The sequence below is a fragment of the Bos javanicus genome, chromosome 16 (assembly GCF_032452875.1).
Source record: "Bos javanicus breed banteng chromosome 16, ARS-OSU_banteng_1.0, whole genome shotgun sequence".
Classification (NCBI taxonomy): domain Eukaryota; kingdom Metazoa; phylum Chordata; class Mammalia; order Artiodactyla; family Bovidae; genus Bos; species Bos javanicus.
The window spans coordinates 71,550,258-71,567,434 of record NC_083883.1 but is presented as its reverse complement, the minus strand read 5'-3'; positions in this window follow the sequence as shown (position 1 = coordinate 71,567,434).

Below are 17,177 nucleotides of genomic sequence, written 5' to 3'. Positions count from 1 at the left end.
TCCCCGCCCTCTCGCCGCACCCCGGGGTCCCAATCCCACCGCTGCCGCAGCTTTCCGCTGGGCCCCCCCTTCTTCGTGGAAGTCACGTGGTGGCTCCGAACCCAGAAGGGAGCGCGAAGCTCCCCCACCAGAAGCGAGGCTGGGACAGGTTGCGGTCGTGGAGGCGCGGCGCAGCCCTGGGGGGCGTCTCTCGGCCGCTCTCGGAGAACTCGGGCTGAGAAACTCCAGTGGGCGGTTTGGGGGGTCGGTGTTTTTTTTCCCGGTCCCATAACGGCACCTTCCTGCGCATCCGCCCGCCTTTCCCCCTCACCCCCGCGCCCGGGCGCAAGGGTCACAGTCTCGGGGGACTTTCTCTGCGCTGCGGTCGGTCACGCTCCCTCCCTCCGGGGCCCCACCGGGGAGACGCAGGCCTGTGTACCCTGAGACCCACGGGGCACCCCGGGGCCTTTCTGAGGAGAGCACCTTCTCTCTCCTCTCGCCAGTTCCGCGGGGCAGTGGGAGGGAACCAGGCGGGGCGGCCCCGGAGGGTGAATTCCCTTGGGGAGGATGGCGAGGAAGATTGTCCTGGAGATTTCACAGTGGCTGGGCTTCCCCGGAGCCTGGCTGGCACGGGGGGACGTCCCTGGTACACAGGATCGGGGATCTGGACCCTGCGCGCTAACGTGAAATGGACCCGATGCTTTTTCTCTCCCAAGGTTCAAGTGGCGGATGCTCTGCCCACCAGGTTAAGATGCGGGACTTCGTGCTAGACAGAGGCCGAGGCTTTCTCCCTCCACCTGCCTGCCAGTTAAAAGATGCAAAGTCAAGCGATGTTGTACGTGGTCCCAGCAAAGGGAAAAAAAAAAAAAAGGTGGTTATGGGTTTGTGGTCTGCATACTGTGAGCACCGGGAAGGAAAGATAACCGCGAACCTGGGCCGGCGGGTGGGAACCAGAATCAGGAGGTCAGACGTGCCTTCCTAGTGTGGTCGCTTAAGCTTTCAGGCTCCAGGTTCGTGGGCAGCCGTGGGGATGAAAGCGGGGTAGGTGGGGTGAGGGGTCGGGCACTTGTGACTCCCAGTCTAGTGCACGTGGCTCTCCGCGCCAGGTTTAAGACTCTTGCAAAAGTTTTGAGATGCAGCTGGCTAGAGGGCAGGGAAGCAAGTGGTGATTCTTGTCTGTGTGTAGAGGCTTGGACCAGCTGAGAGGAGGGTGGAGGTGCACGCGGGTCGCGGGAGGACAGAGGGTGGACGCCCCGCACGATTAAGGCTGCACAGCGGCGGAGCCCTTTCTCCGTCCACCTGGATTTCTCTTTTCATGTCCTTTTATCCTTTTCTTTGCTCAGCAGAACTCATGGTTGCCCTGGGGCTATTATTCTGCCTCTCATCCAGGTACACACGACGTGCTGTGCGTAGAAAAGGCTCCAAACACGATCAGTGTATGTATTGTTGTAGGTCAACTGAGAGGGGCTCCTTCTTGGAAAACTCGGCACGACTCCAATAAAGACAGGGAAATCTCCGGGTCAAGTAGTCTTTAATGTTTAGAAACACTTTCATCCCCCAGTGTCGTTTCTGACCGAAGAGCAAGGTGAAAACGCAAGGACATTTAGGTGCACTCCCACACTTCATTCGAGATATTGCTCCTTTTCTGGTTTCGCTGAACCCATCGCGTTCTAAGTCCTTTGGGTTCTACCTTCCTCCTCTTCCCCCAGGGAGGCTGGAACCCTGCCCCAGTACACAAGAACTCTTCACACAGGGATGGACCTACAGTTTCAGTTACTCAGGGCTTTCCTCAAATATATTAAAAGGAAGAGTCCTGGTTAATTAGTGAGAACTTACAGAACGCATTAATTTGACCTACATGTACATCAAAAGGAATGAATGAAATAATGATAGAAAATAAAATCAGGAAGATAAAGCAGAATTAAATCTTTTATCAAAGCCCTGGGGATAAGACAAAGTGGAGAGAATTTTCTAAGATGAAGGTGATAGGAAAAACCACATTGATAGATCTGAACAGTGTAACAGTGTTAAATTGCCTCAGGTGACAGTATAACTAGACATTTTAAACCAGCAGATGGGGAAAAATATTCACAGTAAATCTGACAGTGTTAAAAATCTTTATTATATATACAGCACATGAAAAAAAATAAGAAAAATATTGAGACAACCTCCTAAAGGTAAATAGCAACTGACACAAACTGGCATTCTCCAACAGAGAAAACAATCAAGGAAAATAGATGTAGGAAAAATACATGTTAAAGTAATATGACCTTTAAATTAAAATATTAATATCAAAAGAAAAAGTTGTGAAAGTGTGGTGAAATTGGTGCTCTCATATTGCACTGGTATCCTTGTAAATTGGTAGAAAGCATTGGAAAGCAGTTCTATTGTAATTTTCAAGAATCGTGCAAGACATCACTTTTGACTTAGTTTCCCTAGGAAACTTCTAGAAAAGCATTCAAGAAGATCAGCGAAAATATTAAAGAGAAAAATACTATGCTAACTAAAAATTCATAATAATATTGTAAGAGTGAAAAATTGTAAACACCATAAATGTCCCATTATAGGTGAACAGCTAAATAAAGTATGTTCTAACCACAGGATAGAATGTTATGCATCTTTAAAATTACAAGCATGTAGACAGATTTGCTACATGGACGATTTATTTGATATGAGGCAAACTGAGGGAAAAAAATCAGGATACAAAAGATATAACAGTAACATGTATATAAAAATATATGCATAACACTACTGTACTGTACACTTAAAAATGGCTAAGATGGTAAATTTTATGTTGTATTTTTTTTTAACCACAATGAAAAAGTGTATGCATATGAGAAAAATTAGAAGGGAACATACAAAAGTTCTAGTTTTTTTATTGTGGTGGTAGGATTATAAATACTTTCACTTGTCTTTTTTATACATTTTGGAAAATGTTTTATTACATTAACAACTTAAAATGTTCTATATTTACAAGTGATATTATCTCTTCTAGTCCTGAGCTCATTTGTTACACCAGAATGTCAACACCTCTCTGATCAAGTGGGATGCTCTAATGACAGCCTGTATTTGCTGCTTTTCTGTGCTATTTTCTAGTTCATTTTATTTGAAATCAGAAGGAGAAATAAAAATGAAAAGGAAGAAAAGATAAACAAGAACAGACATTTCAAGTGTCTGCTTTGCTTCTTCCTCCTTTTCATTTGTATTTTTTCCTTTGAACTGGGAAGATTATATGATTTGGCAATTTCCTATTACTACCACAGTGACTCTGGATTGCATTTTTGGGGACAAAGGAAGGAGATGCAAGAGGTTTATAGCTCAGTGATCAAATCCTCTGGTGATTCACTTCACAAGAAAACATTTCATTATAAAACAAAGTTGCTCAAATGCTAGAAAATCCTGCCACTGTGTTACCTTTGCTCTTCTCTTTTAGGGAAACAGGACTTCCAGTAACTACTTTCACTGCTGTTTCTCAGAAGGTGGTCCTGTGGGCTGCTGGTGGGGCTAGAGAAAGGTCCATTAAAGGCAGACCCCTGTGTTTACCTGAAATCGGTCATGTTCCAGGAAATGGGCACAACCGTGCCCACAAAGATCCACACCTCATGGAGCTCAGTTCTAGAGTGGGGAGAGGGATGGAAAGCAGAACATCTGTTTAGATGGTGATACAGCCTATGGAGAAACAAAGCGGGGACAAGAAATAGGGACTGGTGAAGGGAGGTCAGGATTCCCGGGTGGCTCAGCGGTAAAGAACCCTCCTGCCAATGCAGGAGACATAGGAGATGTGGGTTCGATCCCTGGGTCAGGAAGATTTCCCGGAGGAGGAAATGGCAACCCACTCAAGTGGGAAAATCGCATGGACAGAGGAGTCTGGCGGCCACAGTCCGTGGGGTCGCAGAGTCAGACACAACTGAGTGACTGAGCATGCACCCACGCACACACGAGGGTAGGTCAAGCAAGGGTTTTCTGGGAAGAGTTGTCCAGACTGCATTAACAGCAAGTTCGGGAGTCTCATGGGACTGTGCCCGGTCATTACAGAAACTGTAGGTGACTGGAGTGAACTGAGAAAGGGCTGGATCCCACGAGGCGAGGTCAGAAAAGCAAAGAGCCAGGCCACACAGGGCCACTTGGACTACTGGCTTTTATGGAAGTGAAATGAGAAAACATCGGAATCTTTTGAGCAGAAGTGTGACATGATCTGACTGTCAGTTTTTACAGGACCACGTTGGCCACGGCATTAAGAACAGATTGAAATGGGCAAGGAAGACAAAAAGAGTCGATGGCAACAAACCAGGAGAGTGGGGGTGAGGGTTTGGAAGTTGTTGAGAGTGGAGGAGCCTGAGGCCAATTTGCCAGGAAGTCAAAGGGCATCAGCTTCAAGGCCTCTCACTTGGACCAGAATGGGCCCTGGCAATGTGTCCATATGGTTGGTGACAGGGCATAATAAAATTTGGACAACTGGGATATTTCAGCCACAGATGGTTCAAACCACTGTCTCTTTTCCACCCCCAAATTCCGCTCAGTCCCTTCAAGTCTGGTGGTGTTGAAGTGGCTGTGGGCATTTGGGGGAAGGTTTAATCAGAGATATATTTATATACTGGGATACAGGGTTGTGGTTTGCAGTCTCTTCTGTCAAGTCCTATTACTGCTACCTGTATGGCTCCCAGGAATATTCCTGCTGCCCTCTGTACTAACTCACCTGACAAGGTAGGTTGTACTGAGACGTGAATATTCCTGCACCGGCAGATGCCACACTGATGTCAGTGGTGGAGGAGAAACAAGGTTTGAAATGTACAGCCCCAGAAGCTAATTTGAAAATTCTTAGATTGTCACACGTGTATGGTTCTAGTCGAAATTCTCTCCTTCCAGGAATGAAATCGACCACACACCTTATACAATAATAAATGTAACATAAGGAATTTTTTTCTTTGTTAATGGGAGTGATTTATTTGGTGAAGCTTGATTATGACCCTTTAACTGCTATTTGGAAATATGTCCTGGAACATTTTCAATAAAAGAGAGTACAGACTTCTGATTTTTTCATATAGGGAGGACAACATTCTTTCTTCAAATTCATTTATGTGTAGGGTAAGGAGTTAGATGAAATAGGTAAAGGGAATAAGAGGTGCAAACTTCCAATTATAAAGTTGATAAGTCACAGGGAGGTAATTTACAGCGTGAGAAACATATACAATAATACTCTAGTAACTTTGTGTGGTATCAGATGGTCACTAGACTTATGACAATCATTCTACAATGTATTTAAGTGGCAAATCACTATGTTGTACATCGAAACTCACACAATATTGTACATCAATTATATTTTAATTACAATAAATAAAAAATTTGAAAATCAATTCATTTATGTATTAAGGAACTGAGAGAAAATTCCCTGGTGGTCCGATGGGTTAGGACTCTGTGCTTCCACTGCAGGAGCCCTAGGTTTGATCCCTGGTTGGGGAAAGAAGATCCCTCAAGCTTCATGGCACTGCCAAAAAAAAAAAAAAACAACTGAGAGGAAAAGACACATAAAATTAGGGAAATGTAAAAGATAAGATAAGCAATTAAAATCAGTAGAAAATTTTTGACAAAAATAAGCAAATTATAACAACACGTTTCAGCTTACAATGAAGCAGTAATTCATTTAGAGGAAAATACAGCGTCAAATGGAACCAGTGAACAAGCTCTTGGATTGTCTGATGACCCACTCATGAGGTAGAGTGCGTTATACAAACACAATGGAAAAGCATTTACAAGTCTTGCTGCTCTTATCTGAAATATTGACATTGATAAGGAAACGATACCAGTACAATGAGGACATTGGTCACAAATTGGTTGATGAAGGTCATCAGTTCTAAGAATGTTTAAGATGAATCACTGGAAAATAAAACGTGAAATGTCCTAAAATATTACAACTCACACATTACCTATTGAAAAATTTAGAGAATTTTTTCAAATCTGACAATTCTAAAAAATTATATGTCATTACCAGTAATTTGTTGAGAGGCTGAAAGAAATGACGTAAATATTTTTGATCAAATTTTTATCCTTTAATTGGAAAAAAAATGAATTATCCTTCTGGTCTCTCTGTAGAAAGTGAAATTACAGAAGCATTGTCTTATGGAAAGGAGAAACAGCCTCACAGACGAAGAGGCTTCGGGTATATATATGTGTATAATACCTCCTACTGGTTCTTCTCTGGAGAACACTGACATACACATATATTGCTTTTCCACATGTTTAAATGCAAGCTTATATCGATATACAAGTGTATGTGTATACATGAAGTCATACTCCAACATTCCTTTTCACTTGAAAAAAGTGAGTGAAAGTCACTCAGTCTTGTCTGGGTCTTTGTGACCCGGTGGAATAGTTCATGGAATTCTCCAGGCCGGAATATTGGAGTGGGTAGCCGTTCCCATCTCCAGGGGATCTTTCCAATCCAGGAATCAAACCCAGGTTTCCCACATGGCAGATGGATTCTTTACAAGCTGAGCCACCAGGGAAGCCCAAGAATCCTGGAGTGGGTATCCTATCCCTTCTCCAGTGGATCTCCCCGACCCAGGAATCAAACTGGGGTCTCCTGCATTGCAGGTGGATTCATTACCATCTGAGCCACCAGGGAAGCCCATCTATTACTCTGTTTTCAATCTTTCTGTATGCAAAAAAAGAAAAATTGATTACTCTGTTGTTTTTAATTTTTCCATATGTGTAAACAACTTTGTTATAAATATCATTGTATTAGTCAACTCTGGTTGCCATAACAAAATAACACAGTCTGGGTGGCTTGAACAACAAAAACATATTTCCCACAATTCTAGAGGCTGGAAAGTCCAAGATCAAGATGCTAGCCAGCTATGTTTCCTGTAAAGATTCTTCTTGGCTTATAGAGGCTGTCTTCTCACTGTGCCCTCACATGGCAGGAAGAGAGAGAGGAAAAGACATGTCTCTATCTTCCTCTTCTTTTAAGGCCACAGTCCATTGGACCTCGGGCCCCATCCTTATCACCTCACTTAAACTATTACCTTATAAAGATCCTATCTCCAGTTATAGTCACTCTGGGGTTCATATATGAATTTAAGGAGGGCATATAATAAAGCTTATAGCAATCATGGTATAAACATATTTTTGCATTTATCTGATTATGGCCTTAAAGTTTAATTCCTAGGAAAAGAATTGCTAATCAAAAGGAATTAACATATTTTCAAGGTATTTGACTCATATTACAAGATGGTCTTGCAATTTGATAGTCTTGTCAGCAGTGTATGCATATCCTACTAGTTAATTAGGTAACTGAGAACTTCCAGATGTACAAGCTGGATTTAGAATAGGCAGAGGAACCAGAAATCAAATCACCAACATCTGTCGGATCATACAAAAAGCAAGGGAATTCCAGAAAAACATCTACTTCTGCTTCATTGACTATGCTAAAGCCTCTGACTGTGTGGATCATGACAAACTATGGAAAATTCTTAAAGAGATGGGAATATCAGACCACCTTACCTGCCTACTGAGAAACCTGTATGCAGGTCTAGAAGCAACGGTTAGAACTAAACATGGACTGGTTCAAAATTGGGAAAGGAGTATGTCAAGGCTGTGTATCGTCACTTGGCTTATTAATTTCTATGCAGTGAGAAATGCCAGGCTGGAAGAACCACAAGCTGAAATCAAGATATCCAGGAGAAATATCAATAATCTCAGATATGCAGATGATACCACTCTAATGACAGAAAGTAAAGAGGAACTAAGGAGTCTCTTGATGAGGGTGAAAGAGGAGAGTGAAAGAGCAGGCTTAAAATTCAACATTCAAACATCTAAGATCATGGCATCTGGTCCCATGACTTCATGGCAAATAGAAGGAGAAAAAGTGGAAACAGTGACAGATTTTATCTTCTTGGGCTCTAAAATCACTGAGGACAGGGACTGCAGCCACGAAATTAAAAGACGCTTGCTCCTTGGAAGAAAAGCTATGACAAAACTGACAGCTTGTTAAAAAGCGGAGACATCACTTTGCCGACAAAGGTCCATATAGTCCAAGCTATGGTTTTTCCAGTAGTCATGTACGGATGTGAGAGTTGATCCATAAGGAAGGCTGAACACTGAAGAACTGATGCTTTCCAACTCTGGAAAGAATCTGGAGAAGACTCTTGAGTGTCCCTTGGACTGCAGGAGATAAAGCCAGTCAATCCTAAAGGAAATCAGTCCCGAATATTCATTGGAAGGACTGATGCTGAAGCTGAAGCTCCACTACTTTGGCTACCTGATACAAAGAGGTAACTCAATTGAAGAACAACAACAAAAAGGGTTGTTTTTAGCAACTTTCTTCTGTTGCTCCTTCTATATCCACTCCTCAGAACTGCCTCCCTGGTGCCCAGGATTCCTTGAGGGGCAGGCTATGCAGGCTACAGGCCAATGCTCTGCAGCCTGATTCAAAACCCATCACCACATTTTCTTCACCCAGTCTTCCCACCCTTCAGGTTTTTCTCTCCCTTAGCTCTCAGACCAGAAAGACAAAGACAGCAAGTCAAACCTAAGGGTTCATATTACCTCTACTAAAGATACTTGCATTTTATTAATAAAATGAAAAAGTACTGAAGATGCATCTACACAGAGGACAAATACCACACGGTGAAATTTTAGGCTCCATGGTCCTAAAAGTGGGGAAGAGATTTGGGGAGAATCCTTAATCTCAGTATGTTAGCTTGTTATCTTCTTGTTTCTGCAAGTAGAATTGGCCCTTCCAAAGCAAAGAGGAAAAAAGAAAAAGGCCAAAGGAGAAAACAGGATGGGGGGAAGGAGACAGAAAAAGAAAAGAAGTTATTGGTGGTGGGATGCCAGTGTTTGGCCCAGATGTCAAAGAAAGTTCTGGAATAGTGGCTGGAGAATTTAAGCGACTGGGTTTATATCCTTGTTCTGTCTCTCTGTGTATCCATCTGCCTTTGTCTGTCTCTCTCATCTCTGCAGCTCTGGCTGCCTCTGGTCATGGCTGCCCTGAGCTCTACCCTCCATCCCTGGCCCAGCTCTTCACATTCTCATTCATTTCCAGTTTGTCTTTCTGCACCAAGACCTCCCTCCTAGACCTCTCTCTTGGGATATCCCACAGACACCTCAGCCTCACAAGATCCACACTAAGTCTATCATCCACCCAAGCATGCTCCTCTCTGTGTCCTGGCCCACAGTCTGGTGCCAATAGCTGCCCAGCCGCCCAGCAGAAATCACTGGACATCTTCCACACCTTCCACCTGACCAATCAGGGCTCGTCCTTGGCTCCCCTTTGTCACCAGGATGAAGCCCAGCAATCCTACTTGGCCTCACAGGGCTCTCTCCACCTCTCCAACCTTCTCTGCCCCCTCGACCCACCTCACCCCTTTATGCACATGCAGTAGCATGCTTGCAGGCTTCCAGGCCACAAGGACCTGTGGCTCCTGTCCTTCTGCTCCCCTCTTCCTTTTTCCATACACATCCCCTCCCCGCCCCTAAATCAGCTGACCTGATGGACATCTACTCCTTTTTCCAAAAGTAGCTGAATCATCTCTTCCTCCATGAAGACTTTCCTTAATGATCAGAATTAACTACAGGACTTCCCTGGTGGTCCAGTGGTTAAGAATCCACCAGCCAACGCAGGGGACACACTGTGATTCCCGGTCTGGGACAGTTCCACATGCTGAAGGGCCCCAACTACTGAGCTCACTGTCTCTAAAGCCCTGTGCTCTGCAGCAAGAGAAAGCACTGCAATGAGAAGCCCACATCCAGGAATGAAGAGCAGCCCCCGCCTGCCAAACTAGAGAAAGTATGAGAGCAGCAGCAAAGGCCCAGCGCAGCCAGAAAAACCAAGAATTAACTACACATCCCTTTTCTCTCCAGTACTCAACTCCTTTAGGAAGCTTTTTAAAAAATATTCATTTACAAAAGAAATACATGAATGCACTCTCTCTTTAAGAAGAAGGGATTCAACTAGTATAGATAAATGAAAAGTCATCATCACCTCCAGTTCCCCCAGCAGTTTGATGTGTCTTTCCAGTTTTTGTTGTTGTTTAGTTGCTAAGTCAAGTCTGACTCTTTGCGACCTCATGGACTGCAGCACACCAGACTTCCCTGTCCTTCACTACCTCCTGGAGTTTGCTCAAATTCATGTCCATTGAGTCAGTGATGCTATCTAACCATGTCATCCTCTGTTGTCCCCTTCTCCTCCTGCCTTCAACCTTTCCCAGCATCAGGGTCTTTTCCAATGAGTTGGCTCTTCACATCAGGTGTCCAAAGTATTGGAGCATCAACTTCAGCCCTTCCAATGAATATTCTTATTCATATATTAGTGCCCTACTGTCTTCCCCTACTAGATTAAAAGTTCCATGAAGGCAAAACCAATGTCTCCTGTACCCCTCAGCCCTCCTCCCCAACTCAGTGCCTCATTGTAGGAATAACCAGCACTAGAAATGAGGGCATTGAGGCACAGAGAGCTTAAGAAATTTTCCCAGATTACCAAGAAAAAGATGGCAGAGTTAGCATTCAAACTCAGGCAGAGCATGTACTTACTAAGTCTTTAATTGATTAATACATAAAGAACATTTGCACTGGGACGTCTAGCATTTGGATTAGAAGAGTTGCCCCCAAAGAAGGTCCAGCACAGACCATCAAGGCAGATATGGGTGTGCTTAATGACTTTCAGAAGCATCATGTTAGCATACATCACAGAAAAATTAAGTAACTGATTTTTCTTTTTTTTTCCCCCTGCACTTCTGTTTCCCACAGAAAGACATCTAGTAGAATAATGTGTTAACAGGTTGTGAAATACTAGTATTTAACTTATATGCAGAGTACATCATGAGAAACACTGGGCTGGAAGAAACACAAGCTGGAATCAAGATTGCTGGGAGAAATATCAATCACCTCAGATATGCAGATAACACCACCCTTATGGCAGAAAGTGAAGAGGAACTAAAAAGCCTCTTGCTGAAAGTGAAAGAGGAGACTGAAAAAGTTGGTTTAAAGCTCAACATTCAGAAAACTAAGATCATGGCATCTGGTCCCATCACTTCATGGGAAATAGATGGGGAAACAATGGAAACAGTGTCAGACTTTATTATTTTGGGGCTCCAAAATCACTGCAGATGGTGATTGCAGCCATGAAATTAAATGGTGCTTACTCCTTGGAAGGAAAGTTATGACCGACCTAGACAGCATATTCAAAAGCAGAGACATTACTTTGCCAACAAAGGTCCATCTAGTCAAGGCTATGGTTTTTCCACTGGTCACGTATAGATGTGAAAGTTGGACTGTGAAGAAAGCTGAGTGCCGAAGAATTGACGCTTTTGAACTGTGGTGTTGGAGAAGACTCTTGAGAGTCCCTTGGACTGCAAGGAGATCCAACTGCAAGGAGTTCTTTGGAAGGAATGATGCTAAAGCTGAAACTCCACCTCAAACTTTGGCCACCTCATGCAAGGAGTTGACTCATTGGAAAAGACTCTGATGCTGGGAGGGATTGGGGGCAGGAGGAGAAGGGAACGACAGAGGATGAGATGGCTGGATGGCATTACCGACTCTATGGATATGAGTTTGGGTGAACTCCAGGAGTTGGTGATGGACAGGGAGGCCTGGCATGCTGCGATTCATGGGGTCGCAGAGTTGGACACGACTGAGCGACTGAACTGAACTGAACTGAAGGCAACCCCAAATTATGGCATACCATAGGAATGATAATAGCCTGGTGTCTGAAGAGATTGCTCATTATTCTCTTTAAAATAATGAATAAGACATTCATGACTCACTTAAAAAAATAATTTCACTCATTTCCTATAGAAGTGACCACTTTCCACAACTACTTTGTAATTTCCTTGAAGGCATCTCCAGCTTCTTGCTGTGCCAACACGCACTGGTCACATAGCTGCTGAATGAATAAACTATGAATGACTTTCCACCAGCAAGCAGCACACTTCATTAGAAAGAGGATAATACCTTTGGTATTTCCCCAAACTCTCAAAATGGGTGTTTGTGGCTGTTTCAAGGAATCCCTTTTCCCTCTTAACAACTGCCCTTGCTGTTGACTTGTTTATGGCAGAAAGAGCCTCTGGTATGTGTAAGAAAGCTGCCTAAAGTCTGCTTCTCATAAGGAACTGAGCTCATTTGTTACTTCCCCCCAGTAGACCTGAGGTACACAAAGTTGGATCAACCTTGATTCTTGGTACCTTTTACTCTGTCATCATTGGTTCATGACTTCTTTTAATTATTTGTCACTTAGTTATATATTAATAATACAGTGCACTAAGTCTCTTCAGCTGTGTCCAACTCTTTGTGACCCCGTGGACTGTAGCCCACCAGGCTTCTCTGTCCGTGAGATTCTCCAGGCAAGAATACTGGAGTGAGTTGCCATGCCCTCCTCCAGGGAATGTTTCAGACTCAGGGATGGAACTTGAGTCTCCTGCAGCTCTCGCACTACAGGCAGAATCTTTACCACTGAGCCATCAGAGAAGAGCCCAATAATATAGCAAACACTTCTAAACCCATCATCTAATCAAAAAACCAAAGCACTGACAATCCCTTTCATTTACTTTGAATTCATCCCTACTCCATCTACCTCCTTACCTTAAATATCATAAGTTTTATCATTTTGTTGCCTTTTTTGGTTAAACTTTAAAATTTTGAGATATTTGTAGATTTGCCTTTTTTTGGCCACGTCATGCAGCAGAAAGGACCTTAATCCCCAGCCAAGCAGAGTCGTAACCACTGGGCCTCCAGGGAAGTCTGAGACACCATGTGCCGTTTACCCAGTTCCTCCTAGAATCTTGTAAACTTTAGTAAAATATTGCAAGCAGATATTGACACTGATACAGTCAAGATACAGAACATTTCTAGCACCACAAGGATCACCCATAGCTTTTGGTATAGAAATCTCTATTTCTATAACTTTTTCATTTCAAGAGTTTTATATAAACATAGTCAGGCAGTATATAATCTTTTGAGATTCACTTTTTTTCACTCAGCATAATTCTCTGGAGATTCATCCAAGTTGTTACCTGGATCAGCAATAGTTCATTTTTGCAGTTGTTGTGGCTGAGTAGTATTTTATGGTATTTTACGTATTTTTATATTTTATATTTAGTAGTATTTTATGGTACCACAGTTTATTTAACCACTAACACATTGACAAGTACCTGGGTTGCTTCCAGTTCTTGGATATGAAAAATAAAGCTACTACAAACATTTGTTTACAGGATTTTGTGTGAACATAAATCTTTACTCTTCAGGGAAAATGCCCAAGAGTGAGACCGTTGAACTAGACATACAGTTGAATGTCTAGTTTTTAAAGAACTGATGAAGTGTTTTCCAGAACAGCTGAACCATTTTAAATTCCTACCAGCAATGCATGAGTGATATTATTTCTCAGCATGTTCTCCAGCACATGTTGTTGTAACTAATTTTTATTTTAACCATTCCAATAAATGTGTAATGATAGCTCACTGTGGTTTTTAATTTGTGCTTCCCTAATGGCTAATGATGTTGAATATCTTTTCATGTATTTATTTGCCATACCTATACGTTCTTCAGTAAATTCTCTCTTTACATCTTTTGTCCATTGTATAATTGGGTTGTTGGTTTGCTATTGACGTTTGAGAGCTCTACATATATACTAGATACTAGTCCTTATTCAGATATGTGGTTTGCAACTATTTTCTCCTACTCTGAATCTTGTCTTTTCATTTTTTATCAAGTTCTTTTGCAGAATATAATTGTTAATTTTTATTAAGGCAAATTTATCAATTTTTCTTTTTTGTGGATCACACTATTGGTATTGAGTCTAAGAACTCTTTATCCCTAGATCCTAAAGAGTCTCTCTTATTTTTTTCTTAAATGTTGCATGGTTTTATGTTTTGTATCTAAGTGTATGATCCACGTTAATTTTTCTGTTAGGTGAAGTCTTAGGTTGATGTTCATTTTTTCTTTTTATCTATAGATGTACAGTTGCTCCAGCGCCACTGTTGGAAAGCCAATCTTCTTCCACCACATTGCTCTTGCATCACTATCAGAAATCAGCTGGCCAAGGGGCTTCCCTGGTGCTCCAGTGGTTAAGAATCTGTCTTGCAACGCAGGGGACACAGTTTTGATCCCTGGTCAGGGAACTAAGATCCCACATACCTTAGAGCAACTGTAGCTAGAGAACCTGTGTTCCGTGTTCAAGATACCACATGATGCAACGAAGATCACATGTGCTGCACCTAAGACCCAAAGCGGCCAAATAAATAAATAAATATAATGCTGAAAAACTTAGAAAATCAGCCGGCTGTGTTTGTATGAGTCTATTTCTGGGTTCTCTGTTCTACTTACATATGTATCTATTTCTCTGCCAATACCACCGTCTTGATTACTATCTCTATATATCAATAATAAGTCTTGAAATTTGATAAATTGATTCCTCCTACTTTCTCCTTCTTTTTCAAGATTATTTTAGCTATTCTAGTTTCTTTGTCATCCCATACAAATTTTAGAACAACCTTGTATATATCCACCAAAAAATCTTGCTGGGATCTTGACAGGAATTGCATTATACCTATATATAAGTTTGGGGAGAATTGATATCTTTACTAGGTTGAGTCTTCCAATCCATGAGCACAGTATGTCTCTCCATTTATTTAGATTTTTTATTTCTTTCATCATCATTTTATAACTTTTAGCTATAAGTTCTCTACATGTTTTGTTAGATTAACACATATTTCTCTTTTTTTCTTTGAGTGGTTATGCTGCTGCTGCTGCTAAGTCGCTTCAGTCATGTCCGACTCTGTGCGACCCCATAGACGGCAGCCCACCAGGTTCCCCCGTCCCTGGGATTCTCCAGGCAAGAACACTGGAGTGGGTTGCCATTTCCTTCTCCAATGCGTGAAAGTGAAAAGTGAAAGTGAAGTCGCTCAGTCATGTCCGACTCTTAGCTACCCCACGGACTGCAGCCTACCAGGCTCCTCTGTCCACGGGATTTTCCAGGCAAGAGTACCGGAGTGGGGTGCCATTGCCTTCTCCCTTGAGTGGTTATAAAAGGTATTATATTTTTAACTTCAGTGTCCATGTGTTTATTTGCTCTTTCTAGATTTATCTTGTGTCCTATGAACTTGCTGAACTTACCTATTAGTTTAGGAATTTTTTGCAGATTCTTTGGGATTTTCTATGTAAACAATCATGTCATCTCCAATAATGGTAGTTTCATTTCTTCCTTTCTGATCTGCTTTTTTTTTTCTTATCTTATTTGCACTGACAAAAATTTCCAGTTAATAAAAGTTAATAAAATGTTAATAAAAGCTGTGAGAGCAAACCTTCTTACTTTGTCCCAGATCCTAGAGGGTAAAGCTTTTGGTCTTTCATCATGTTAATTGTAATGTTAGCTGTAGTTTTTTTTTTGTAGATATTCTTTATCAAATTGAGGAAGTCCCCCTAGGCTGGGAAGATCCCCTGGAGGAGGGCATGGCAACGCACTGCAGTATTCTTGCCTGGAGAATCCCATGGACAGGGGAGCCTGGCAGGGCACAGTCCATAGGGTGCCAAAGAGATGGCCACAACCGAAGCAACTTAATATGCACGCATGCACGCCCTTTATTCCTAATTTTTCTGGGAGTTTTTATCATGAATTGTTGAATTTTGTCAAGTACTTTTTCTGCATCAAATGATACAATCATGAGATTTTTCTTTTTCAGTCTATTAAAACGGTGGATTATACCAATTAATCTTCAAGTACTGAAACTACCTTGTCTCTCTGGAACAAACTCTGTTTAGTCATGGTGTGTAATTCATTTTTATGTATTGCTGATTTCTACTTGCTAATATTTTGGTTTTTTTCTGTATCCATGGAGGATATTGGTCTGTATTTTTCTTTATTTTGTATGGGCTTTGTCTGGTTTTGGTATTAGTATTACTAGCTTCGTAAGATAAAATGGAAAATGTCCCCCTCTTCTGTTTTCTTGAAGAGACTGTATAGAATTGGTATTAATTTTGCCTTAATCCTGGGCATTTATCAGAAGAAAACCATAATTCAAAAAGATCCATGTACCTCAATGTTCATTGCAGCACTGTTTCCAATAGCCCAGACTTGGAAGCAACCTAAATGTCCATCAACAGAAGAATGGATAAAGAAATGTGGTACAGGAAATTCCCTGGCGGCCCAGTTGCTAGGACTCCAAGCTTTCACTGCTGATGCCCGAATTCAGTTCCTGGTGGGGTAACTAAAATCCTGCAAGCTGCTCAGCATGGCAAAAAAAAGTGTGGTACACACACACATATATATATATATATATATAATGGAATGCTACTCAGCCATAAAAAAGAGTGAAATAATGCCATTTGTAGCACCATGGATAGACTTAGAGATTATCATACTAAGTGAAGGAAGTCAAAGACAAAGACAAATGCCATATGATATCACTTATATGTGGAATCTAAAAAAATGATAAAATGAACTTATTTATAAAGAGAAATAGACCCACAAACCTAGAAAAAAACTTACAATTACCAAAGGAGAAATGTGGAGCGAGGAATAAATTAGGAATTTGGGAGTAACATATGCACACTCTTACATATAAAATAGATAACCAACAAGGACCTACTGTAAGCATAGGGAACCATACTAATTATTTTGTAATAACCTATATGGAAAAAGGGCTTCCCTGGTGGCTCAGCGGTGAAAAATCTGCCTATAGTGCAGGAGATGCAATTAGATATGGGTTTGACCCCTGGGTTGGGAAGAGCCCCTGGAGAAGGAAATGGCAACTCACTCCAGTATGTTTGGTGGGAAATTCCATTGACAGAGGAGTGTGGCAGGCTACAGCCCATAGGGTCACAAAGAGGCCGTCATGACTAAGTATAACACAGCACATGTGGGAAAAGAATATTAAAAATAGAACATATGTATGTAGAAAGCCTATTATATACATGTAAAAAGAATACATATGTATGTAACTGATCACTTTACTGTATACCTGAAACTAATACAACATTGTATATCAACTATATTTCAACAAAAAATAAATTTTAAAAATTGTTTTAAAAAATTTTTCTAAAATTCTGTCTTAAATGTTTAATAGAATTCTCTGGTGAAACCATCCATATATGGAGGTTCCTTTTCATAAGTTTTAGAATTATGAAGCCAATTCCTTCAATAGTTATAAGGCTATTAAAATTATCTCTTGCTTATTGAGTTGTGGTAGTTCATATTTTTTGAGGAACGA